The sequence below is a fragment of the Narcine bancroftii genome, chromosome 1 (assembly GCF_036971445.1).
Source record: "Narcine bancroftii isolate sNarBan1 chromosome 1, sNarBan1.hap1, whole genome shotgun sequence".
Taxonomy (NCBI): domain Eukaryota; kingdom Metazoa; phylum Chordata; class Chondrichthyes; order Torpediniformes; family Narcinidae; genus Narcine; species Narcine bancroftii.
The window spans coordinates 205,197,767-205,224,052 of NC_091469.1; the positions used below are offsets into that span (position 1 = coordinate 205,197,767).

Here is a 26,286-nt window from a genome sequence, read left to right on the forward strand (position 1 = left end):
TATACATATCTTTTCTTGAGTAGTTTTTTTGCACTAACAATAAGAAGGAATTCTGCCTAGCCAGTATGAAAAAGAATTTCAGGATTGTATGAGATGCCGTGAATGTACTCTTTAAAATAACCATGAACCATTTTCTAAACCACTAACACTTCCTCCCTAAGATGCAGAAGAGTATTAGAATTTCCACACTGGGCCTTAGCAACCATTTCAGAATAGAGACAGACAAATGCTTACAAAATTAAATATGAAGAAATATTACAAACTTGTCAAAATTAATGAGTTGATCAGAATCTAGCAAGAACCAATGGTAATTATAAAAAGCAAAATCATGCATACAACATGCACCATTCCCAAAAAAATCAAATTGTTATTATTTGGAGTTCATTTCAGAAATGGAAGTACATTTCAAGACCCTATGTCACATGATCAGCTTTGAATACAACTTGATTTGGCAGCTCCTCAATTTCCCCAACGACTACACAAAATATTTCAAAACTGTACAATTAGCTTCATTATTAGCATAGACTTCATGGATGGAAGGTCCCATTCCTGTACTTTTCTACTTAACTAAAGTATACGATATCAACTATAACAGATCAAAAATAACTGCGAGAGAATAAACTGTGTTGAAACAATTCAATACACAAAAGTGGTGGAGAAAATTAGCACTTCATGCAGCATATCTAGGAAGTAAAGGGTCACCAACATTTTGGCCTTGAGCCCTTCGTCAAGGTATGAGCAAAAAGCAGGCAAGCGCCTGAATGAGGAGAACTTCTTCAGGGTAGGCTTCCCAGAAGAGCTTTTGCTCATACCTTGACAAAGGGCTCAGGCCTGAAACATTGGTTATCCTTTACTTCCTATAGATGCTGCGTAACCTGCTGAGTTTCTCAGCACTTTTGTGTATTGCACTTCAACCACAACATCTGCAGACTCTCCTGTTTAACACTGGCTGTTTAGTCTCCCAAAAGTACATGTTAGAATTCACAATATATTAACATTCACTATCACATAAAGCAAATTTAATTCATACATGTTTGGCAGCTTAACTACAAATGTGAAAGGAAGAAAGCTTTACACAAAATTAAACAGAAACCTAGCCAAAACGAAAGACGAACAAAGATCAGCAGAAATGATAAGATTTGGATTTAAGCATGATTTTGTGCCAAAGAAGGCATTGAGGTGGCAAGAATGTGTGGTAGATCAGAATCAGAAGACAGAAAATTACAAGAGATAGATTGAGGTTTTTCAGCTAGATATGGATTTTAAAAATTAATGAACTGTACAGGGGAATGATGTCGATTAACACAAATGCCAGTAACCAGATTTAACTGAAGACAGAATGTAATTAGTCAAGTTTATGGCAAATGAAGTCCATGACAATATTGGTGAAAGGAGATTGAAAATCATCAAGTGAATTGTCAAAATGTTTCAATGAGAATAAAGTGAAGGAAAAGGAGGAGGCAAACATTTGTTTTAAAACAACAGGAAGTATATTTCTAAATTCTACTGCTGGGAAACACAATAGATGTTCAAAATTCAAATTTCTAAATTCTACTGCTGGGAAACACAATGGATGTTGGTCCCTCAACCAAACTACATTTAACTTAAAACTCAAACCCCTTGTTTCCTATCACTAGGCAATTAATACATCTGACTACTTCACATTGGCAGAGAAAGTGTCATGATGTGGAGATGGGAAATATCCTCTTGGGGTGTTTCTAATAAACTGGATAACTAAATTTCAGGTGGTAATTTTCTTACAGTTTTGCCATCGGGCAGATTTTAAATATAAACATGGGAGTGGAGGATAATAAAAGGTGCTTGGACATCACCTGGGATTGGGTACAAAATGGCACTGACCAAATTTGGACCAGGTCTCCTTCCCATCTCCCTTCATCTGGGTCACAAGGTGCAAAATCTATGAGGAGGAAAGAAACACGTTTAAAGAGAAAAAAAAGTGCATAGTTTCAGAGTTGCTTTTCTACGTAGAACATTTTCAACATTCAGCATTTGACAACATAATTTCCTTCTTTTAGTTTTTTTAAAAAAAGACATCCACTTCCATCATACATGCAACGAATGCAATTATTCACATCAATAGGTGTAGGTGGACTGAAGTTGCTGCAAAAGTGTCAACACTGACCCAAATTAAGAAAAAAAAAAGAACCTATTAAGTAGAAGCAACCATTCAGCAGCACAAAGGACCCTAATCATTATACCTGAAAATAGAACTTCATGAGCCTCATTCCAGATCTGGTGTTGTCTTCCAGAACGTTAAGTATGAACTGCTTTTGGTGTTGAGAATGTCATCACAACAATTTTTTTTTAAAAAGGGGATTGCTTATGTAAATTGTATTTAAGAAAGCTTTGAGCCATTGATCATTTGGAAAATATCAATTATAGAAAACTCAAGCACATCATTGATGAAACTACCCTGGAGTTCAGTGATTGTGGAAAACATCTAAGTTCAAAGGACTGAACTCCCAAACAAATGATCCTGATCAATTTAAATAAAAATAACTCTCAGATTAGGAATATCTTTTGTCAGACTACAGAAAATAAATATTTTATTATTTATTTAAAATAAATGTGAATGAAAATTATAGTACTGAAAGATATGGAAAGACATCAATTTATCAGTGACTTAAGAAAAGGTTAACAAGATAATACATCCTGCCGTGAACTGTACCAAAATATTCTTAACCATCGCATAGTCATACAATAGGTAATCTTTTGTCTAGTTTTCCTTTACAACCACATTCCAGCATCTGACATGCTTGATCACATTACTCTTGTATACAATTTCATTACTGTCCATCTGTGTTGAACCTCAATCATCCAGTTCAATTCTTAATTGCCCCAATTTTTACTAGCATTGGTGTATTTGTCGATGCTCACACCAATCTATCATAGTATGCATTTCCTCTATTATTATGTCAATTTCATCCCTGCCTCAGCTCTGCTGTAACTGAAATCTTTTAGTTACCTCTAGGATTTCAATGCATCCCAGTGGCCACTTAACTCTATGTCATCCAAAATCCTGCTGTCCATCATCCCTTTCACCCATTACCTGTGCTTACTGAAGTACACCAAATTTCAGTTCAGCAGGCTTCAAAAGATCTCCAGAATTAAATACTATTTTTTCCCATTACAAATCCAACATGAATAAAAGATACCACGTTAGAGAAACTGAATGAAAAATTCTAGAAATAATGATCTGATGATGTGTGTTGCCTTAAAAGTCTAAGATTAAAAAATATAAAGGACAGTTGAGTTTTACATCTTAGGTTATAAAAAGAATGGCAAAATACAAAAAAATGGTTTACACTTTCGAAATCTTAAGAAAAAGTGCCTGCAAGGATTGTGTAGAGTTTCAATTTCAATACTAGGACATCAGATAAAGAGGTAAATGTCGTGTAATAAACGCATTTAGAAGAGAAAACAATAAAGTTAAAATTTATAGTAGCCTAGATCACAATGACATCATTAAAAAAAGACTAATCAAAATTTTAGGTGATGTGCACTCTTTTCAACATCCAAAGAATAACATGTCCAGGGATAAGACACCCTGTTGCATTTCAAAAAAATCTTCAAAAATCACAGATATGCTAATAGAGAAACATCAGAAGAAAAACACACTAACAAAATTGTTGTGGTTTAAAAATATGAAGGTTCTAATAATAGTAAAAGAAGGTAATATACAAAATCATGGGAGCCAATGTGATACGGAAAACTATCCAATACTACTGCAATTACACTTTCAGATCATTTCATCTCATACTTAGGACACAGCAGGTATCCATTCAGTTGAGAGAGTCCATGATGGTTTTTACACAGCCAGTGCACACATTTTCAAAACTTTTCTGCAACACAGGTTGTGTAAAAAGTCACTCCGTCCTATTCCAAAGTTTTTCCTATGGCAGCCCAAGACATTTTTGCAGACTGCCTGCAGTCTAAATTGAACTGCAGGCCATCCGTAACAATGGGCTAATAAATATGATGCAGGTGAATGAAGTCAGTGACAATGGTGAAACAGTGACGCTGCATGCTGCACACAGGGTTTATGTCTTGATCGACGTCAAGCGACGACCAGCTATCGAAATCACCGCGACTTGGGTAATTTAGTGTAAACATCCTTCCTGTTTGAACAGCCACTACGGAGAGTAAGTATGAAAATTATCGACGGGAAATTATTGCGACAGCTGTGTAAAAACCATACACGTCAAATCCCAGGGGATTAACCTCCCATCTCATGGCACTTTACTCATGTAACCCAATGTCACACATCTATCAACTCCTCCAACTTTTTTTCTCCATTCATCTCCAAGGGACAGTTTACAGGTGGTCAATTAATCGAACTGTGGAATGTGAGGAGAAATTGGAGCATCGAGAGGAAAACCATGCAGAACTGTGCAGCTTTCATCTAAATTATAATTGTACTATTGCAATTGTGTATCTGGAATGCGAAATTTTAAAAATTTTATTCACTGCACAGTAGAAGCCGATTCCTGCTATTAAACCAGTGCCACCCAATTACACCCAAATTAACCTACAGCCCTGTGCATTTTGGATAGGGGGAGGAAACCAGAGAAAACTCCACACAGACAGGAGGAAAATATATAAACTCCTTACAGACAGTTCCAGATTCTAACCCAGGATACTGGTGCTGTAATAGTGTTGCGCTAACCACTACACTAACTGTGCCGCCCAAGTACATGGTGACAGCATAATTAACATGTTAATTACCATATTGGTGATCTTATTAGTCAAAACTACATTCACCAATGGTCTCAAATGAAAGCTGTCCATAAAGATAGTAGACCCTGTTACCCAGTGCATATTTTAGGTGCTGTGTGGTGTAAAGAGGGTCCTCAAGTGGGTAGATAAACAAAACAATGATGGTCACACAGTTTCAGATTATAGTTCTACATCTGAGATTAGCTAAATTACCTAACAGTTGACCAAAAGCAACCTGATATTTGTGGAAGACCAGTACAAATTTCTACCACTTGCATGTTTTCCATCTTCATTCTGAAAAGACCCAAGTTTAAGATCAGACTATTATTTCAAGGCTTCCCAATGAAAACTTGCCACCTTTCTTTACCTTACCCTCAATGCAACTTTCCCCTAAACACCTAAACATTAGGATTAACATGGATACACCCTTCATGATCAGCATGGATATGATGAGCTGAAGGATGCATGTCTGTACTGTCTGATTCCATGACTATTAAGATTGCTGTCCATTAACAACTGCTTGGCTTGATGGTGTGGCTTGAAATAGCAGAGTGAAGCCACTTGATGTAATGGGTTCCACTTGACATCAGTCCTTGAAACTAACCATGGTATTTACGCAGATCACTTTTAAAACTGAATATAGCAATGGAAATGGACCCCTTGAGTATAGAGGAAATCTCAATCTTCATGTACTATATTGGAAATGGACGACTTATTGGCGGAATGTTATCTCTGGAGATTTGAATTGGGGGGTGGGGTGTGGGGAAGGAGGGTTAAATACATGGTTAGAAGATCAGAATCAATAATATTAATTTTGATGTAGTTAACGTGAGATCATTGTGGTAAGATCACAAACACCTAAACATCTCAGAATACAACTAACTGAATGTAAACTTGCCTTCCAATTTAATTCTTGGATTAAATACTATGTAAATTTGTTAGAGTTGCACTGGAACTCCAAGGTCTTTACGCCAAATTACTTTAGTACTCTCACTGTACTCTCATTGCACACTACAAACAAGGAAGTAAAAAATTTCAAGCACATCTCAGTGAGTAAGAGGTGTAGGAGTACATGAGAGGAATCAGGGCAAAACGAAGACACAAGATTGATCTGGCAGGCAGTACAAAGGAAAATCCCACAAGATTCTATGGATATGTTGGGGGGGGGGGGGACTAGGGAGAGAATTGGCCCCATTAAGGATAACATGTTTGCCTTTGTGGGACTGTTGTGTGTGTGTAAGAAATATGTTCATTGTGGGTGGTCACATGTCCATACCATCTGAAACTTATTCAAAGCCACATCACTCGTCAATAAAGGCTGGACTCTGGCCACCCTTTAGTGCACTCTAAATCACCTAAAATCATTATTAGCTAGAAGCACAGATTAGCACAATATACAAGACCAACTCACAGCGCATTCTTTCTCTCTACCTCGTGGTTCAAGCCCTGGACACCACTCTACGCCAAGTCACTACTGTGGACATTGCCGAAAGCGTCGCAGGTAAGGTGTCCACTACAATAAAGCTCAGCCGTAGAATTGCGATATATCAATCCTTGCAGAGAGCCCCACCCCCGTTGTTCAGGGAGCTGGGTGTGTGAGCAGGTTGAGTATAGGTTTACTGTTGACAGAATCCAACCGAAGTCAGGGTGATTGTATCATCGCTTAAGTGAAATAGTGATCTCTCCTGTTTGTTTCCTGTGTTAATAAAAGTTACATGTGATTCTAACACTTGCATCCAGACTTGTGAACCCTCTGAACCAGATACACTTTGCCACACGACAATGGAGTCATGGGAGATGGGTGAGATTCAGTCTTTACAAAGGTAGCTACTCTCACTTTATCTGTTAATTCAGCTCTTTTGCTCGTTTTATCCCTGGTAAATAAACATTATGCTGACCTGTATTCACCTGAAACTCTCAAACCAGGCTGGCTTTAAAAGTGTCGTAATTTTCACTTCCATCATCTTCATGTGTTTTTTAAACTCTTACCACAATGATCTTGCGTTAAGCTACATCAAAATTAATATTATTGATTCTGATCTTCTAACCATGTACTTAACCCTCCTTCCCCACCCCCCCCATTCAACATCTCCAAAGATAACATTCCGCCAATAAGTCGTCCATTTCCAATGTAGTACTGAATAGATATAGTACATGAAGATTGAGATTTCCTCTATACTCGAGGGATCCATTTCCATTGCTATATTCAGTTTTAAAAGTGATCTGCGTAAATACCATGGTTAGTTTCAAGGACTGATGTCAAGTGGAACCCATTACATCAAGTGGCTTCACTCTGCTATTTCAAGCCACACCATCAAGCCATGCAGTTGTTAATGGACAGCAATCTTAATAGTCATGGAATCAGACAGTACAGACATGCATCTTTCAGCTCATCATATCCATGTTGATCATGAAGGGTTTATCCATGTTAATCCTAATGATCAGCATTTGGTCCATAGCCTTCTACACCTTGAAGATTCAAGTTTTTGTTGAGATAATTCTTGAACTTTGCAAAGTATCTGCCACTGCCACCCACTTAGACAGTGTTTTACAAATTCCAACTACCCTAATTGGGCAAAAATTGTCATCCTTCAACCCCACTTACACTTCATACTCCTGATGCCCTGATTTTAGTGACCTCTGCTATTGGAAACTCTTTAATGGATCTCATAACAGAGAAGAGCTAGTATTTCCAAGTAAAGCAACAATTTGCCTCACTTCTTTCAGTCTAGCATACTACATTCAGTGTTCCCACTGTGGCCTTTTTTTTTTACAATGGAGTAAAGAAGTTTAGGTTATTACAGAACATCTGTGTTCAATTCACAGGAGTAACCGGTGAGGTTCAGTTGCCTGCCACTAATTCACCATCCAATTTCCAATACAAATGTAAGCTTTGTTTAGCTGACTGTCTTCAAATATCTCCAGGGAATAATAGTCTAACAACAGATTTGCTTTGACAATAGCAATACTAGGGAAACCTGGCTGCTAATAGTAGGGTACATTCCACCCCTTTGACATCCATACAAAATCTTCACAGAAAATTTACAATACAACAGGCCTTTCCGCCCAAGAGCTACCCAACCTAATTTTCAAGCATTTAGGTCTGTAATCCTGCAACCCACAACTCTTCACATTTAAATGTTACCAGGATGTGTATTTGAAAGTTTGTGCCTCAAACAGACCCTTGAAAACCTCTAAATGAATTTCATCCACTTTTTATCTTCTATCATCTTCCCTTGAATCCTTCTCTCAAACAGTTTTAAATTCTCCTAGTTTTTTTTGTACTCTTCCATGGAAACTAATTTTTTTACTTTAGTAATGTTTTCATAACAGATCCACTGAAACTTCTCCAGTGCAGTTTCAATTTTCCTGTGAAGGGTTGACCATATAACCATATACAGAGCAGAAATAGGCCATGTTGGCCTTTCAAGTCCGCACCGGTTCACTGATTTTGTGCGCCCTCTTCAGTCAAGCAACAAATCGTGTCATTGCATCAGCCAGTCTCTTTCATAACCACCACATTCATAATTCCATGTATTGATCCATGGGCTAAATTCATCACCCTTATTCTTCACCAAGGTATGAATAGAAAACAGGCAATAACCTGAATAAAAAGACAAGTTTGGGGGGGGGGGGGGGGGTGGGGCAGGGACAGAGGGAGAGTACAAGCCATCAAGCAGATCATAGGTGGATAATGGTAAAATTCTTTACTATTTTTAAGATGTGGTTCATTGTTATTTCCTTGTTCTCATATTCAATGCCTCAGTTAATGAAGCATTCTGTTTGCCTTTCGAGCTACTGCATTGACCCATCCTACCATTTCCAGGCCATATTTGATTTTTTAGACAATACTCCATGGTTCCCTTATTCCTCAATATTCTGCCAGTAATACAACTTCCCAAAAGCAACCTTAGATTAAGTTCCATTTGCCATGTTCCTGTCCAACTGCATCCTACCATCTACATCTACCTGCAGTCTAAAGCTAATTTCAGTCTGCCAACTGTTTATCATGCTCACTAAAACATACATTACAAGAAGCAAAGGACCAAGTACAAGCCCCATGGAACCTCACTGGACATTGCAGACTCTTGAGGGGGCAGCAGATTAGCGCATGGCTAGGTTTGAACTGGAGTTTGTGTGGCTGCAGAGGCTGCTGGAGCACTCAAGGAGAATCCATGTACATTCTGTATGTGAAGGGACTCTCTTTTGCTTTTCTTTCTCCTTTTGTTATGGGTGCCAGGCAATGTTCGTGGCAACTCTGTTTGCCTTACAGCAGACAAAAGTCAAGGTTTGTCATGTATATTCATTTTAATGTATTATTACATGACAATAAAAGGAACCTTTAATAACAGCTTTTGCATCCAGAAATTTCATCCTACAATGCCAGGCAAAACACCATAAATGGCTGTGATGCTTCACTACCCCATAAGATAAACACCTGCTACATTGACCACCGCCAGTGGGCTGATATCGCCTCAAACCGTGCATCTTGGCACCTCACAGTTCGGCGGGCAGCAACCTCCTTTGAAGAAGACCGCAGAGCCCACCTCACTGACAAAAGACAAAGGAGGAAAAACCCAACACCCAACCCCAACCAACCAATTTTCCCCTGCAACCGCGTCTGCCTGTCCCGCATCGGACTTGTCAGCCACAAACGAGCCTGCAGCTGACGTGGACTTTTTACCCCCTCCATAAATCTTCATCCGCGAAGCCAAGCCAAAGAAGACTCAAAGGTACCAATGAAAACCCCTGCACAAGCTGATGACCCTGTGATATCTATCTTAGATGCAACATCAGAACATCCTTCAAGGGGGCAAACCCTCGCAAGGCATCAGGCCCTGATGGCATACCTGGCACTGTACTGAAAATCTGCACCAACGAACTAACTGGGGTGTTCACAGACATTTTCAAGTTCTCATTGCTGCAGTAGGAGGTTCTCACCTACTTCAAAAGGGCATCCATCATCCCAGTGCCCAAGAAGACCATGATGAGCTGCCTCAATGACTATCAGCCAGTAGCACTAACACCTTCTGCAATGAAATGTTTTGAGAGATTGATCATAGCCAGAATTAACTCCCACCCAGATCTGGACCTACTTCAATTCGCCTACCGTTACAAGTAGTAGTAGCCTTTATTGTCATTTAAAACCAGTACACAGTTGAAAACAAAATTACATCTCCAAAAACCACAATGCTACCCACATAACCACGATTACACATCAGACAATACAAGACGTCATTTCTGCTCCAGACAAAACAAAAGTAAAAACTACATAAGACTAAAACACATCTACACAAAACTACATATTGAGTTAAAAAAGTGCTAACAATACAGTAAAAGATGAAAAAAAAACTAGACAATAAGCATAGTGTTGACAATCACATTTCAAAGGCTTGAAAAGAAGAACTGCCACATAGTTCACAAGTTCATACAGGCCTGTCAGCTTCAGCACTGTAATGGAAGAGAGATCCTCATGGCCTTCTCTCTGACCCCCACCATCCACCATAAAATCCCACACTCCAAGATGGCACAGCCTCCCAAACTTACAGGCCAGGCACACGACACAGCCACACCAGGCTCCTGGTCACCACTTCCGCAGAACAGCCAGCTAGGTATACACCGCCTGCTCCAGACACCTCAACGCAGGTCCACAGACCCAGCTCTGCAGCCCCGCCATGGCGTCTCCTCAGCCACCAACAGCACCCGATGTCTGGAAGCCTCGTTCCCATAGCAGAGGCCCAACCACAGCAGACCAGGTTGCACTGCTTCTTCCACACCTTCACCTTACTTCGCAGTTCTTCTCAACTTCCTGTCTCCACAGCACTACTTTCCTTTAAAAATTGAGCATGGCACTCCGCTTAGACCATTTTGGTAGCATCACGGTCTGGAGAGGCTGCTGCAGCCAGTGGGTGCTGCCATCATCCAGAACCATCGCTCCACAGCAGATGCAATATCACTGGCTTTCCATTCAGCTCTGAATCGCCTAGACTACAGCAACAAGTACATCAGGCTACTCTTCATTGACCACAGTTCAGCCTTCAACACCATCATTACCCTTAGAGCTGGTGAACAAGCTCCAAAACTTGGGCCTCTGCAACTAGATCTTTGACTTCCTCATTGGAAGACCATAGTATAAATTTGAAACAATGCTTCCTCCTCACTGACAATCAAAACTGGCGCATCTCAAGGATGTATGCTTAGCCCACTGCTCTACTCACTATATCATTGTGGGGCAAACTACAATTCAAATGCACTTTACAAATTTGCCGATGATACCACAGTCGTTGGTAGAATCATAGACAGCATTGAAGAAGCAGGAGGGAGATAGATAATTGAGTGGTGACACAACAACTTTGCACTCAATGTGAGCAAAACCAAGGAGATGATTGTGGACTTCAGGAAGGAGAAAATTAGGAGAACATGAACTAGTTCTCACTGAGGGGGTCAGCAGTTGTAAGGGTTAAGAACTTCAAGTTGCTAGGTGTTATCATCTCTGAGGATCTGTCATGGGACCTCCATGTCGATGCAATCACAAAGAAGGTTCACCAGCAGTTATACTTCGTGAGGAGTTTGAAGAGATTCAGGATGTTACTGAAAACTCTCAGAAACTTCTACAGGTGTACAGTGGAGAGCATTCTGACTGGTTCCATCAGTGACTGGTACAGAAGTGCCAATACACAGGACAAGAAAAAAGAGTTGTGAACTCAGCCAGTGCCATCACAGGAATCAGTCTCCACTCCATTGACGACATCAAGAGATGATATCTTAGAAAAGCAACCTCTATCCTCAAGGCCATGCCCTCTTTACACTGCTCCATCAGGAAGGAGATACAGGAGCCTAAAGTGGCTCTTCCATCAGATTTCTGAATGGACTATGAACCACAGACACTACCTCATTTTCTCTTATTTTTGCACTAATTTATATTTATTTTTAAATGTCATTTTAAAATTGCAATGCTTCCACTGCAATGCTGCCATAAAACAATGAATTTTGTGACATGTTTGTAACAATAAATTCTGATTCCAATTCTGTACAAGCTGCTGTCAAATTAAAAAAAACATCTTTGCTAGATGTCTCAAATACACTGAGTAACAGTCTCTTGGGCAATGAATTTCAAAGGTTCCTCTGGGTGATTTTAAAAGAAAACATCTTGAAAAGCCAATCACCTATGAAACTTGTCCACCCAGTTCCAAACATTAGAGCTGGAATAAACATCAACTCCACATTTTACCCGTCAAATTGCTTAAGAATTCTGTGCTTTTCAGTGCAATCATTTTTCTTTCTTCCAAATTCAAGAGCATTACACCTGATTTCCATGTGACAAACTCATCCAGCAATCAACCTGGCAAACCTTTGCTTTTTTTTTTTAAATGTTGTTTTCTTTCAAATACATCCTTCCTTGGATAGAGAGACTAGAAATACACACAGCATTCCAAATGCAGTCTCAAAGGCTCAATGTAATCAGAGCAAATATCTGTTCTTGCACTCAAATCTTCTTGCAATAATAATTTTAAAAACTGGCCACTATTTGCAATTCTATTTTACTTGCTGAAGATGCATATTAATTTTCAGGAGATTTGGCACAAGGTACCCAGGTCCTTCAAGTACAACCCCTCTCACCCTCTCATCTATTTTATCTATCAAGATTACCTCCAATTTTGGCATCTATTTCATTAATTACTAAAAAAAAGACCTAACTGACTGTGCCTCCAACAAACCAATATCATTATTAAATGAGATTTTTAAATCCTTTCTAAAATTTTACCCAACAGACTAGAGAATATTCTACCAAAAAAGTTATATCCAAGGATCAAACTGGTTTCAATGAGAGGACATATATTTTTTACGGATCCTTAAAATTTCTCAGAATTTTAATACCCAAATAAGTAAATTGATTCTTAATAACTTAAAAAGGGTATATGATCATATAAATATTTTTGATTATTAATAGGAAAAGTTCATTCTTATTGATATTAAATTTGTATCCTGAAAAACAACTGAATTCAGAAAGTAAGGACAGCATAAAAGGAATAAATTTCTTAGGGTTAGAAACAAAAACTAATAAATCATTTTCATATAATGAAACTTTATGTATTGTATCACCCCTCTTACTACCTTCATTGTCATTGGAGTCTTGAAGGAATGAATATTAATTTTCTCATTTTAATATTAAAAGACTGTTCACTCTTCTCCATCTGAAAAACCTGAATGGTATTGTTATACCTTGATGCTGAAAAAGCATTCAATAATCATTACTGATTTGAGATCTTTAAAACTATTTAATTTGGGTCTAGGGTTTATTTCTTGGATTAAGAATTTCAATAGCTGTGGTTATTACTAATAATCAAAAGTTTATTTATTTTAGGCTGCTCAGGGACACTCGGCAGGGCTGCCCTCTTAGTCCTTTACTATTTAATTTAGCTCTGGAGCCTTTAGCTATTGCCCTTCAAGACTCCAATGACAATCAAGGTATTAAGAGGGGTGATACAATACATAAAGTTTCATTATATGAAAATGATTTATTAGTTTTTATTTCTGACCCTAAGAACTTTATTCCTTTTATGCTGTCTCTACTTTCTGAATTCAGTTGTTTTTCAGGATACAAATTAAATAGTTATGAAGTACATGGGGTTTAATTTTGGATTCAAAATCCTACCTAGTTTCCACCAACTAATTTGCAACACTCGGTCATTACTGTTTCAAGTTAGTAAATATTATTAAACACATCAAGAAACTATTTATTGTTTACTTATGTATGCATAACCAAGTTCAGCTCCAACTCAATCAAGAAATTTGGTGCCAACACCTTCGTTGTTGATCGAATAAATAGGAACGAGGAGTCAGAATATAGGATGGTGATCAAGAACCTGGGTGGATGATGCCAGAGCAATTATACACTTCATGTCACCAAGACCAAGGTGTTTATTATTGATTTTAGGAAGGAAAGGCTGAGACAGATCCCTGTTACTGATGCAAATAGAGCAAATGTGCTCAGCGAAACGATCTCCCAGTCTGTGTCCAGTCTCTCTGAAGTACAGAGGCCACAATGGTAGCACCAGATGCGGTAGTTGACTCCTACAGATAAACAGCTGTTGCTTCACTTGGAAGGACAGTTTGGGGCCCTGAATGGTCGTCAAAAAGCTGGCACAAAATGTGGCACTTCCTGCAGCCACAGAGGAAGGTACCAAGGAGGCAATTAATGGAAAGGGATGCATGGACAAGTGTGCCTCAGAGAGAGAGAGGAGGAGAGATGTTTCTGGTGGTGGGATTATATGGTAGGTGACAGAAATTACAGAGGATAATATGTTGGATGTGAAGGTTGGTGGGGTGGTAGGGGAGGACAAGAGGAATCCTGTTTTTGTTTGCATCTGGAGAAGAGGGGGCCAGAGGCAGATGAGTGGGAAATGGAGGCGTGGGAAATGGAGGCGTGGGAAATGGAGGCGTGGGAAATGGAGGCGTGGGAAATGGAGGCGTGGGAAATGGAGGCGTGGGAAATGGAGGCGTGGGAAATGGAGGCGTGGGAAATGGAGGCGTGGGAAATGGAGGCGTGGGAAATGGAGGCGTGGGAAATGGAGGCGTGGGAAATGGAGGCGTGGGAAATGGAGGCGTGGGAAATGGAGGCGTGGGAAATGGAGGCGTGGGAAATGGAGGCGTGGGAAATGGAGGCGTGGGAAATGGAGGCGTGGGAAATGGAGGCGTGGGAAATGGAGGCGTGGGAAATGGAGGCGTGGGAAATGGAGGCGTGGGAAATGGAGGCGTGGGAAATGGAGGCGTGGGAAATGGAGGCGTGGGAAATGGAGGCGTGGGAAATGGAGGCGTGGGAAATGGAGGCGTGGGAAATGGAGGCGTGGGAAATGGAGGCGTGGGAAATGGAGGCGTGGGAAATGGAGGCGTGGGAAATGGAGGCGTGGGAAATGGAGGCGTGGGAAATGGAGGCGTGGGAAATGGAGGCGTGGGAAATGGAGGCGTGGGAAATGGAGGCGTGGGAAATGGAGGCGTGGGAAATGGAGGCGTGGGAAATGGAGGCGTGGGAAATGGAGGCGTGGGAAATGGAGGCGTGGGTAAGGGCTGAACTGATGGTGGTGGAGGGGAAGCCATTTTTTTTTTTAAAGAGGAGGGCAGTTCTGATGATCTGAACTGGAAGCCCTCATCATGGGAGCAGATACCATGACAACAGAGGAATTGGATCCTTGCATGTGGACTGGGTATGAAGAATTGTAGTCAAGGTAGTTGGTAGATTTATAAAAAAAATGTTAGCAGAAAGCTGATCTCCTGATAGAGACAGATCAAGAAAGGGGATAGTGTCGCCAGAGATAGATCGCGAATTTGAGATCAGGGTGAAAGTTACTATTTCAATTCTGCACCAAACTCCTGTGCTGACATGTCAATCCATGGCCTCGTACCGCCAAACCAAGACCAAATTGGAGGAGTGACACCTAATTTTCCATCTGGGCCCTCTCCAACCAGATAGCATTAACTTCTCTGGTTTTTCCTAGCCTAGTTCTCCCTCTCTTCTTTCCTCCAGCTCTCCATCCATTCCCTCTCCATTCAGAACCTTCCCCCACCCCTTTGTTTGCTGGTGTGCCCTCCCTCCCTTATCCACCTATTGTCTCCTGCCTGTGGGACTGTACTCCTCCCCCTGCCCCTCCCACCCATTTTCTCCTGGTGACTGCCTACATTTTGCTCATACCTCGATGTAGGGCTCAAGCCTGAATCATTGATTATGTTTCTTTATCCTTGCCATATAAACCACACTGTTTGACCTGCTGAGTTTCTCCAGCATTGTGTTTTTATTCAAGTTAGTTTGTAGCTGACTTGAGTAGCCATACCAATCTGTGATCTGTTATTGATCTTAGGCTGTGTGACATTAAACAGGTAAGTTGGTGTCAATACAATTTAGTTGAGGAGAAGATAAAACTCAAGATAACCTATAATCACTCCACTATTAGTTATAATTGCAAATGCATGGACACACAAACTATGATTAAGATAATACATGCTGCTCTCACCAACTACCTTAAAATTGCCTCAATACCTTTCTGCATGGGCTGTTTTAGCATTGACTGAAATGCTGTGAATGAGACTCATCTCCACAATCATCAGTAAACATTTCCACTCTTGATTTCATAGGTACAGGTGAATTGTAGATTTCTTCAGTTGGGACAGTTTGAAGAGCTTAGATAGCATACAGGGGCTGAAACAATTACCTCTACTTACCCATGTATACTAGTTTTGATTCCATACAGTGGAAAATTTCCCCTCAGTTCCCATCACCTTCAGGTTTTCCCTTAGGCTCCAAGATGCCATTGTCAAATGCACACCATCATCAGAGATCTTCCTCTCCCTTATCTCTACAAGGGTAGAATCTTGAGAGATTGAAAATCAGGAAGTTAAATTGCCAGGCTATAAATGATTATGCTTGCTAGCAGGTAGTATTTAGTCCACCACAAGGTTCCCAATAGAACCTTAAAGCAAAGCATCCTGGGGAGTAACTGTACTGCAAATATGGATTTAGTGCATGTCAAATTGCAACCAGGATTAACTGGTTTTGCTCAGTCATCCATTCAATTCAACAAAATAGAACTACAGTCACCTGCACCAAATTCTTCAACTTATTTTAAGCAGAGACTTTAGCTTTCAGTTTCTTAAATTCTGCTGATATACAAATCCAACCAGTCTTAAATGTTGCAAATTCTACATAGGAAGATTTAATACAATCTTATTTTTTTTTACTATTTGTAGATTATAATGCAAAAATATATCATGTAACCAAAAGAGTATCCCACTATTAAGGTACAGTAGTAATACTGAACAAGTTCAGTTTCATTCTACTTCCTCACTATTCCCAATCTTCTGCATTCTGTTACAGATATGATGAAATCAAAACCACAAAATCCTAGAAAGTCAGAAATTTGTAGCCAAAGAAATTCTACTGCCGTGGTGATGGGAGGAAAATGAGGAAGAAAGAAAATGAATTAGGAAAGAGGTCAACAAAGTAAACAGAAGCATATAAGGAGTAAGAGGGAAAGATTTGGAGAATGCAACAACATTGGTTAAAATTCCATTTCATCGCAATAAGGACTTCTCAGTAGATAATCTCCATTAATAAATATTCTAACTTGACATTAAATATTCCAATCTAGGTTAATTCATACAATAAAACTCCAGATTTTGTTTTCTTAAAAGGCAATTCTTTCAGAAGGAAAGGGAATTTTCAGTATCATTTCTGATCTTGCATCCCTGATGTTGCTGACGGAAGCATAGAGAATACAAATTGGAGGTGAAAACTTCAAAATTATTCATCTCCTGATTACGTATAACCAAAATAAACAAAAAAAGAACATAGCTACTAAGTATCTTAAAGTCTGGCTTTAAATAATTAGCAAAACAGGTTTAATGAAATAAAAAATTATAAAGTGATCAAGGGTTTTGATACAATTGACAACATACTCTGCCTAGTGTTACAATAATTATGAGACTAGTTCATTGTTATAGGTTTTATTAATGCCAAAACTAATTACAACCTTTTGGATCTCTTATAAATTGAGTTCAAGATTCAAACTACATGATATCACTGTAGTAAGTTCAATTAGTGAACCAGAGTGAAAAAGCCTGTTATTAAAAGACAATTTGCTACTGCAATCCACCAATATCCAAGCTATCCAATAATGAAGCTTATGAATGCCAACACATGTGCAGACAAAACAATTTTCCCTTAGGTTTAGGAAACAGGTAATTTGCAATGACCAATATTTTAGACCATGATGTCTCAGCTGTGAAGCCTGAAAGTTGTGTTCAATGGCAAGTGATTCAGCTAAGGAAAAACACACAGCTAACAAGCTAAAGTGGCATTTGTCCAATAATAGAATGTCTTTTATTTACAGATATAACAATTTGTGACTTAAGTGTTTGATGTGATTACCAAATCCAACATCTCCAAAATCCAAAACGTGTAATCAAAGTCCAAATTCCTGTTGTCATTTTGATAACAGTGAAGCCAACATTTTCAAATCATAATAAATGTGAACAATTTAAAATGTCAAATAACCACATTCTATCTCATTATATTTTCAGATGTGATTACTTAAACCTTGTGGTTTGGTTCCAGAGAGATTGATATTAGTATTCCCTCAGATTTCACAAAAAAAAATTCAGAGTACAGCAGTACCAGCACTCTCCTGGCTCATACATTCTGCTTTCAAAACACTAATTGAAAATCTTGTGAAATGTGCTTTCTATATCCCAGCTTGAGTTGTCTCCCAACACAACCACACCATGTTTCCATGCTGCACAGTCTCCTAAACACTCAGATCGGCACTTATCCCAATTCTGCAAACTTCCATTTCACATTTAAGGCTACACATCAAATCTACTTTTATGCTCTCTAAACCACAGATTTTTTTTAAAAAAAATACAAATGATCTTTTCCTCTCATAAAGCAACCAAAATTTCATAAAGCAATCAAAATTTCCTGGATGAAGATTCACAACATTTACTTTCCTGGAGCTCATCCAGACCACTTTTCTTTGGAGAACTGGGAACCACAAATGCCAACAAGATATCAACTACCGGGGAACAGCAACAGAACCAACAATGCACATAATTGAAATTAGTAAGTTCATTTCAGAGTTCAATGGAAACTTAAAGCAAAGACCATTTACCTTCCTCCCTGGCTTAGGAAGCAGAAACCAAACCACCCAAATGCTCCCAGTTCAATGATGGCAGAGATCCTCCTTAAAGTTTTGACAGGAGTATGTTAGAGGGGCACAGTGGAACTTCATCTTCTTTCAAACCCCATGATGCTTTTTATGATTTTTTTAAAAATGTCCTTGATTTTTAGACAAAAAACTAGTAAAATTGCTGTTATTGATATTTAAAGAAAAGTTTACTTTAAAATCTTTTAAAAATTAGTCCCAACCTCCAGATCAGGAATTCCCATTCAAATGAATGGGAATTTTGATCCAGGTCTGATTTGGATAGAAACAAACAGGCACATTCCCCAATACCAGCATCTGTTACTTTCATCAAATCAAAGACTTACTCAAGTGGCAGCAGGTGAATCCCAGTAGTTCCTTTCTGAATCACTGGCCAGAACCAATACGACTTGGCCTGAGAAAATGTTACTTTTATCAGATTATAGCCCAAAGCCTCTGTATCCAGCACATGCTTCATCCAAGAAAACAGTTACTTCTGTGCAATGCAGACCTTCTATGTCAGGACATACTACCCTCACATGAGGCACTAGACCAATACTGCCTGTTCAGTAGTCATACGCATTCAAAAGAATATTGGAATTCATTGTCAATGCTGTCTGTGACAAAAATATCTTCTGTGTTTGCCTACATAACATTGACTGCACTTCAAAGCAAAGTAATGCTTACTGCACTTTAAAGTAATGCAATACAAAGCTTTCTGAATATTTCTGAACAGTTATAATGGAAGCAGCATTTTACATACAAATTCTTAAAAGGGGCAGGAAAGAAGATTACAAATATATAAAAAGGTATGATATTAACTCAAAGTAAATGCCACATTCTTTTGATTTGGCATTGCCATGTGATTATTTCAACATCTGCTATATTTGTCACCCAATTTGCCAAAGCTCTTAAAAAAAATCCCCTGAGGTTATCAGTCAGCAAATTACACACCAGCAGTCACAATGTAGATTTTATAGCTATATTCAGAAACTATAATCTTCCACTTCTGATGTAAACTGGAATACACAAGCAATTACATGTTACAAAATATACTTATATAATGTTTAAAGTCTCTTCTTATGCTAATGTTGTCAGAGACTACATCAGATGTGTCTCAATAAACAATTGGTTTTAAAACAAATTTGCATTTCTACTTTACATTGAAATCAATTTATTCGTAAAGAATATCGATCCACTTTATCACCCAAAATCCTTTTCCACATTTTTCACCAGACACAAAAACATACTGTAATGCCAGAAATGACAGCCTTCAAGTAAATTGCTAAAATAAAATAAAAACTTCAACTTTTAGCGGTGGTAAAGATAAGGGGAAGGGATTTTGTGTTGAATAGGAAGGATTGTCAGAGTTATGCCAAGTTTAGTGTTATCTTCACATGAAATTCCCACCTGCATACTTCCAAACACCATGAATGGCACTGGGAGCAATATTCACTAGTCGAGACCAATGGAAGAAGCAGACACTTTTTGAGAAGAACTTAAATCCTGAACCTTCCTTGCCTAGAGAAGAATTGAAGATCATTCTATGTACTACATTTACCAATGTAGATCTTAAGGGAGCTAACTATGTAGTGACCACATTTTAATTAAAAAAAAAAATTTAAATGTTGTGTATGTAGCATTTGAGGAAGAATGCTGAAGGCATGAAGCTGCCATTTAAATCACAGACTAATTTTATACATTGTAAAGTACAAATGAAATTGGGAAAAATTCCATTCTTTAATATCACCTTAATAGTTTCTATCCACAACTTGTGAAAAACTTTTGTTAAACTATCCTGTAAACCATTTCCCAACTTCAATTTCGACTTGCTAGTTATGAGCTAGATGCCAAATTATCAAAAGACCTACAATGTTCAAAATAAGTTCTGAAATAAACACTTATATTACTAGAATGGCACCAAATCACAGTTGAACAATATTCGCACCACTGCAACAGGCTATTTTAGTTTAAAAAAAAGCAAGTATCTCTTGAGAAATAAAAAGAGTATTGTAACAAAAGCATGCATAAAGAGAAAAGTTGTGGAGGCTTCTGATGTGGCAAGATGTATTAGGGATGCTGCTCTAGAAGGCAAGGGCAAGATTTGGAGAAACGGCAGATGGGAGAATGAGGAACAACAAAGCAAGTGTGTGGAGAAGATTTTGTATTTTTTTTGTCAGGAACTTGGCATTGACAAGATCAGTCACAAGTGAATGGGACAGTATATTAGACAAGACAGTATGTGAATAAATTAGATCAGCCACTCAATATTTTTTTAGCTATACCCCCCTCCTCCGAAGACTGTTCAAAATTTATAGGGGCCACCTTCCTCGTGAAGCAGTCACATTTTGGTTTCTTCCAGACAATACAAAGAACATTTTAAAATGTGTTACGTGAGGCGAGATGAAAACAAGGCTTTTACTTCAATGTGCTGTGGTCCCTGTTGAGAATGGCTGAATTAGTAGATACAAAAGATAGAATAAGCATCCATTGAGAAGACTCAGCTGACAGAGATGTAGGTAATGTTTTTTTTCGCTGAAACCAGATGGAGAGCTGAGACAGTATTATCAGCAATACCTCTACTCTTTCTTTCTTTCTTTGGCTTGGCTTCGCGGACGAAGATTTATGGAGGGGGTAAATGTCCACGTCAGCTGCAGGCTCGTTTGTGGCTGACAAGTCCGATGCGGGACAGGCAGACACGGTTGCAGCGGCTGCAGGGGAAAATTGGTGGGTTGGGGTTAGGTTTTTCCTCCTTTGTCTTTTGACAGTGAGGTGGGCTCTGCGGTCTTCTTCAAAGGAGGTTGCTGCCCGCCGAGCTGTGAGGCGCCAAGATGCGCGGTTGGAGGCGAGATCAGCCCACTGGCGGTGGTCAATGCGGCAATACCTCTATGAAGTTGAGAAAAGGTCAGCTTTACTCAGAGGGCTTCAAGGCTCAACCAAATGCTTTGTCAGGCACATTATTTTCTAAAAGCCAAGTGTTGCAACCATCGAACCAAGTTCAGGATTCCGACAGCATTACGAGGTGGAATTCAGCACAAGAATCCGTTCTTTACATTCAGAGCACAGCAAGAAATATTTTGAAATTGAAAATGATGTTGATAATACTCAAATTTTGGATGAGATGGGGGGGGGGGAAGGGAAGGAAAGAGAGATAATGAAGTCCAATTTTGTTTCCTCTACAGTCAATGATGTGCAATAAGGCAGTAAATATCATTTTCATTCCATTTTGCTCCCATCAAACGCTAATGCAGTGGACTTCGAAATCCTTTCTCCTTCTCTGAACAAAAGATGACAGATAGGCTTGGGAAACATCTCTCCCCTACATTACGTTACACCAAGATCAGGATGAAACATTAAATACACATTAACATGCAAAATAAACCGCAGGAAATGTGGCAGCTTGCTTTGACACCAACGGATGAATTATTATGATACAACCTCCGATTTCTTGAATTTTAAAGATGGGAAGGGTGTGACTGAACGAAGGAAGCCGTGCGGGGCGAACTGATGCCGGAGCTGCGTGTGGCTTGTGCAAAAAACTTCGGGCGCCCACCCCCAATTTAAAAGGAAGAGCCCACTTGCCCCGGCTCTGGGCGAATGACAACCTGACTGCTGACTTGGGCCCGGTTCTTGCGCAATTTTCACTCGTTGAATGGAAAGGCATTGCGACCACAGAAAGGGCGACGGCTCAGATCGGAAACGAAAGGCTGGGGTGTCGAGGGGGGGGGGGCAGCAGCACCCAGCCCACCCCCCACAGGAGACCCCCTCCGTACCGAATGCATGTTTATTTTTAAAGAGGGACGCCTAACCCTGCCGAAACAAAAGTAAAGGTGCCCCTTTCGCGGTGACAGGAAGCAGCCCTCTCTCCCCCGGGAGCGCCGACACGGGGGGGGGGGGGGGAAATATGGCGGTGACACTTGTGGTCGTGCCTCGGGAAATGCAAGCGCACTCCGCCACAAACCTCGCTCCCTTCGACGCCGTGACATTTCCCCCTCATTTGCTGCCCGCAAAAGATTAAAACGCACGGTCTTGAGGTGCGAATCTCAGCCCGACCTGACACAGCCCCAACGCCCCGCCCCCTCGCACCGATTGACAGTGGGCGACACCAATCGCCGTGGGAGACTCGGGTGCTTGATGTGCCAACGACCAATGGGCGGAGCGGACGGTCACGGAGCGCAGGCTCGGCCAACTCCGGTAGGTTGTCTTTTGACAGCTGCCTGCGGCCCGGGGGAGGGGAGGGGATCTCTTTACCTTTTCTGTAGGCACTAAGGAGGAGTAACATCCATCTTTCCATCGAAGAAAGAAAAAACTTTTAATAAGTTAACTTCACAGAAGCAATTAATAAATACATGTAAACAGCGGCTTAACCGCGGGTCATAAAAGCAAAGGGAAGGTCGAGTCGTTGACTGTGCAACCCTGCTCTGGCTCCGACATTTTGCTCCGTGTCGCGGCGACTCCCCGTTAAAGGAGCCCTTACAGGAAGGCCGCCTCTCTCGTGTATCCCTCCGCTAAACCGCCTTCCCCCCTCCGCCCCAAACACATGCCCGCTTCCCCAAAAACCAGATCGACTCCACTACTTGGCCTGCGGCGATGGGCACCAAGGCCGCCGATTTTGGGGTTGACATGAGGAGTTGTTCCCGTGTCTCAGGTCTTGGCGCTACTTTGTGTTGGCGGAAGGATTCGGCGGTAGTCGCCGGAACGGGCCGCGGCCGGTCTGGCGATGGAAAGGCCTCGGATACACTGCACAAACTTCACTTCTCTCCTGGCGGAACGGGGTCAGGGTCCCTGACTCGAACTTGGAGCGGAGGGAGGGCAGAGGGAACAGAGGAGGGGTCTTCATGAAGGGGGGCGGGGCGTCGAGCGACATGTGGAACAATGTATGTGGCTTTGAGGGAGGAGTTGTCACATAATGGGTCACAGAAGATGTTCAAACACTTCATATATATTGCGTGTGGGCAGAGGGTGAGGGGGGAACATTTTGGGTAGGTAACGTGTTTGGGGGAAGAGGGGATCCTCAGAAGTCCAGTGGTGTGGGTGGGTGGGGGGGGGGTGTTGATCCTGTCCTCCAGGGCTGGAGGCGTCAAGCTAGCCCGAGCCCTTGCTTGGGTCTCCCTTCGACCAGTGCAACGTCCGACGATGTGTAATTGCTTACTGTAAGGTTGGTTGAAGGAGAATCGAGGAGTTGAGGGGGGCGTGAGAGAGAATAAATTGCAAGGGGAAATGGACCTCACAAGAATGCTCTTTAATTGGGATGATCATCCATGATCTGATTGATGGAGGAGGCGAGAATGGCACGATGACCTATTCCCTTTTATGTTCTCGCAAGGAAACATGATCATCAAAACAAAATGTGCTCATTGTTTTGCATCTGTAAAGTCACGTTGCATTGTAAATTGTAGAAGAGACCTTTTTTAAAAAGTTGCAGTATGGTTTAGGTGGTTTCCTGTGTGTATTAACATCCAATCTGCAGAAAAAGTAAATGATTGAAAAAGTGCAATAAAATTCTTCTGGCTATCCATCCCATAGGATGATGTTGGTCCCTTTCAGTCAGTTTGTGGGCTTTGACATGAGGATACCCCACTCCTCGGAAAGGAACAGCCTGTGTGTGTGAATGGATTCACACACATCCATCTCCTCTGGATCCTGTGGCAGGGGGAAGGCAGTTGCAGTGAAGGGCCTGACCAAGCTTCAATGCAAGGAAAGTTCTTTCCGCTCTTCACGGCACGTGTTTGCTAGATGGCCATTGATCCTACAAGAGGATTCGCCTGCTCTTTGACAAGTCTTGTTTTCCATTCTGCAGGGTGTTTAGCCACCCTCCGTACCAGGCAAGCCTGGTGGGGGAACTAGTTTAGTTGCCAACCATGCAACGGGTAGTACTGGTAGTACCAGTAGTACACAGACGAGTGACCTGAAACCTTATATAATAAACACAGAATTTTGCAGTTGTAAACAATTTATTTCTGAATAGAGATTACATCATAAAATACACCCCTGTGTCTCCTGTTAATCTGCATTAAGACATTGAGTGCACCTGGTGCCTAAATGAAAACAAAACACAAAACAAAAAGCAACACCAGCAAAGAAGGACTTGGCAGCAGTAGTCATGTGGCACTTCAGAAAATAGTGCATCTTATTCCAGTTCAACTGATGCTCTAAATAGGTACTTACGATATCATTAAATTATTTTATGCATTCTTAACCAAAAGGAGGCTTGTACATGATTAAAACATTAAGCTACAGTTAGTAGATCCTGGAAAAGTCTCAATGGAATAGAAAACTCCAAATGTAATATTTCTGTGGAAATAGGTTTCTAAGAAAGTATAGAATAGTTTAAAAATCATAATTTGATTAAAGCAGATTCAATGTAGTTTTATGATGGTGTGCTTTATTTACACATTTCTTGGAGGATGTTATTAGCAGGATGAATAAAACAGATGTAGTGTATTTAGATTGTAGTGTATTTAGATTGCCAAAGGTATTTAAGAAAGTCACTTAAAAATGGTCACTGCTCAAAATAAAAGAATTCACATAATTAGCATTGTTCACATTAGCATGGATAGACAATTGACAAATAGTTGGGATAAGTTTGTCATTTCAAGTTACCAAGTGATGTGCCTATGGAAACTGAGATGGATTTTGATCTCCAGGGGAATGAACATTGATGATCAGAACAGTCATAAAGATTAAGTGGTTGAGCAGGCTTTAGATCTGGCCTACTCCATCTCCTATACATATGTTCTCATGTCTTCCATCTATTCCCATGTAACTTCTCTGTGACACAATAATTCTTCCTTTTCTATTTTCTTTTGACTCCTTCAACAACCATGTGTACGACCACAAAGATTGGCTGGGCTAACAAATGAGTTGTTGGATTCAGGATATGGTGTTCAAAGAGGAACTGCAAACATTCATGACATAGATAGTACAAGAAGTGGCCATGCTTGTATCAAGATAATTTCCTAGCTTTCTTATAAAGCACAGAAAGGAGGACTTCAGTGGGGTCCAACAATGTCTTCACACAAGAAAAATTGGTAGTTTCGCTGGAGAACCACAAGCAACTGCAGAAGCAAATTCATCACACATGGTTAATTTCTCTGTAGACAAAGAATCTATCATGGTCTTGAAAAAGTCTAATGCAAAACATTGACAATTTTTCTCCACATCTGCTACCTGACCTGCTGAGTCCTTTGCTTATGTAATTTCACAACCTTCGATGAAAACTTTGTCAAGGCTTGAAATGACACACTTATCCCAACTATTTGTCAATTGTCTATCCATGCTAATGTGAACAATGCTAATTATGTGAATTCTTTTATTTTGAGGAGTAACCACTTTTAAATGACTTTCTTAAATACCTTTGGCAATCTAAATACACTACATCTATTTTATTCATCCTCTAATAACATACTCCAGACTTTGTCAAGAGTTTTGTACACATCAGCACCTCAGGGTCTACCTCAGTGAGCAAACCACTTCCAGTGATAATGCAGTAAATCTTCCTCATTGTATGTGTATTTTTAAAAAGCATTCTGAAAATCTGAGCTTCCAATGCTAATCCTGGCAGACATTCAGAATATAAAACTCCTTAAAAAAAACCCCCATCTTATTATGACATGACATTCTCTGGAACTCATACTAAGATTCTCTTACATCCAGGATTTTCCTGTAATAGTCACAGCCAGTCTGTCAGAAGTATTTCTGGGTAAATACTTGGACAGCACCCTCTGGCATCTACTTGTGATTAAATGTCTAAATCTGGAAGATGTAGCATAGGTGCTATGTTGGTCCACTGGTGATCTTATGAAAGATATGAATTTGCATTACTTATCCATATTCCATCGTCCTCACTAAATCT

General features: G+C 40.2%; 1 protein-coding gene across 9 annotated transcripts in view; it reads right to left on the minus strand.

Annotated features, from left to right (window-relative positions):
* rc3h2 (ring finger and CCCH-type domains 2) overlaps positions 1–23,179 on the minus strand; it is a 90,608-nt gene extending 67,429 nt beyond the window's left edge. For 2 of the 9 annotated variants that reach the window (XM_069889048.1, XM_069888973.1), the window contains exons 1-2: positions 22,683–22,901; positions 1,833–1,918 (exon numbers count right to left, since the gene is read on the minus strand). The gene's annotated coding sequence lies outside the window, so the exon portion shown is untranslated. Of the gene's footprint in view, positions 1–1,832; positions 1,919–22,392; positions 22,509–22,682; positions 22,902–23,008 lie in introns of those variants that run through there. The other 7 variants (XM_069889015.1, XM_069888991.1, XM_069888998.1 and 4 more) reach the window with 7 other exon arrangements.
* Between the last annotated feature and the right edge of the window lie 3,107 nt (positions 23,180–26,286).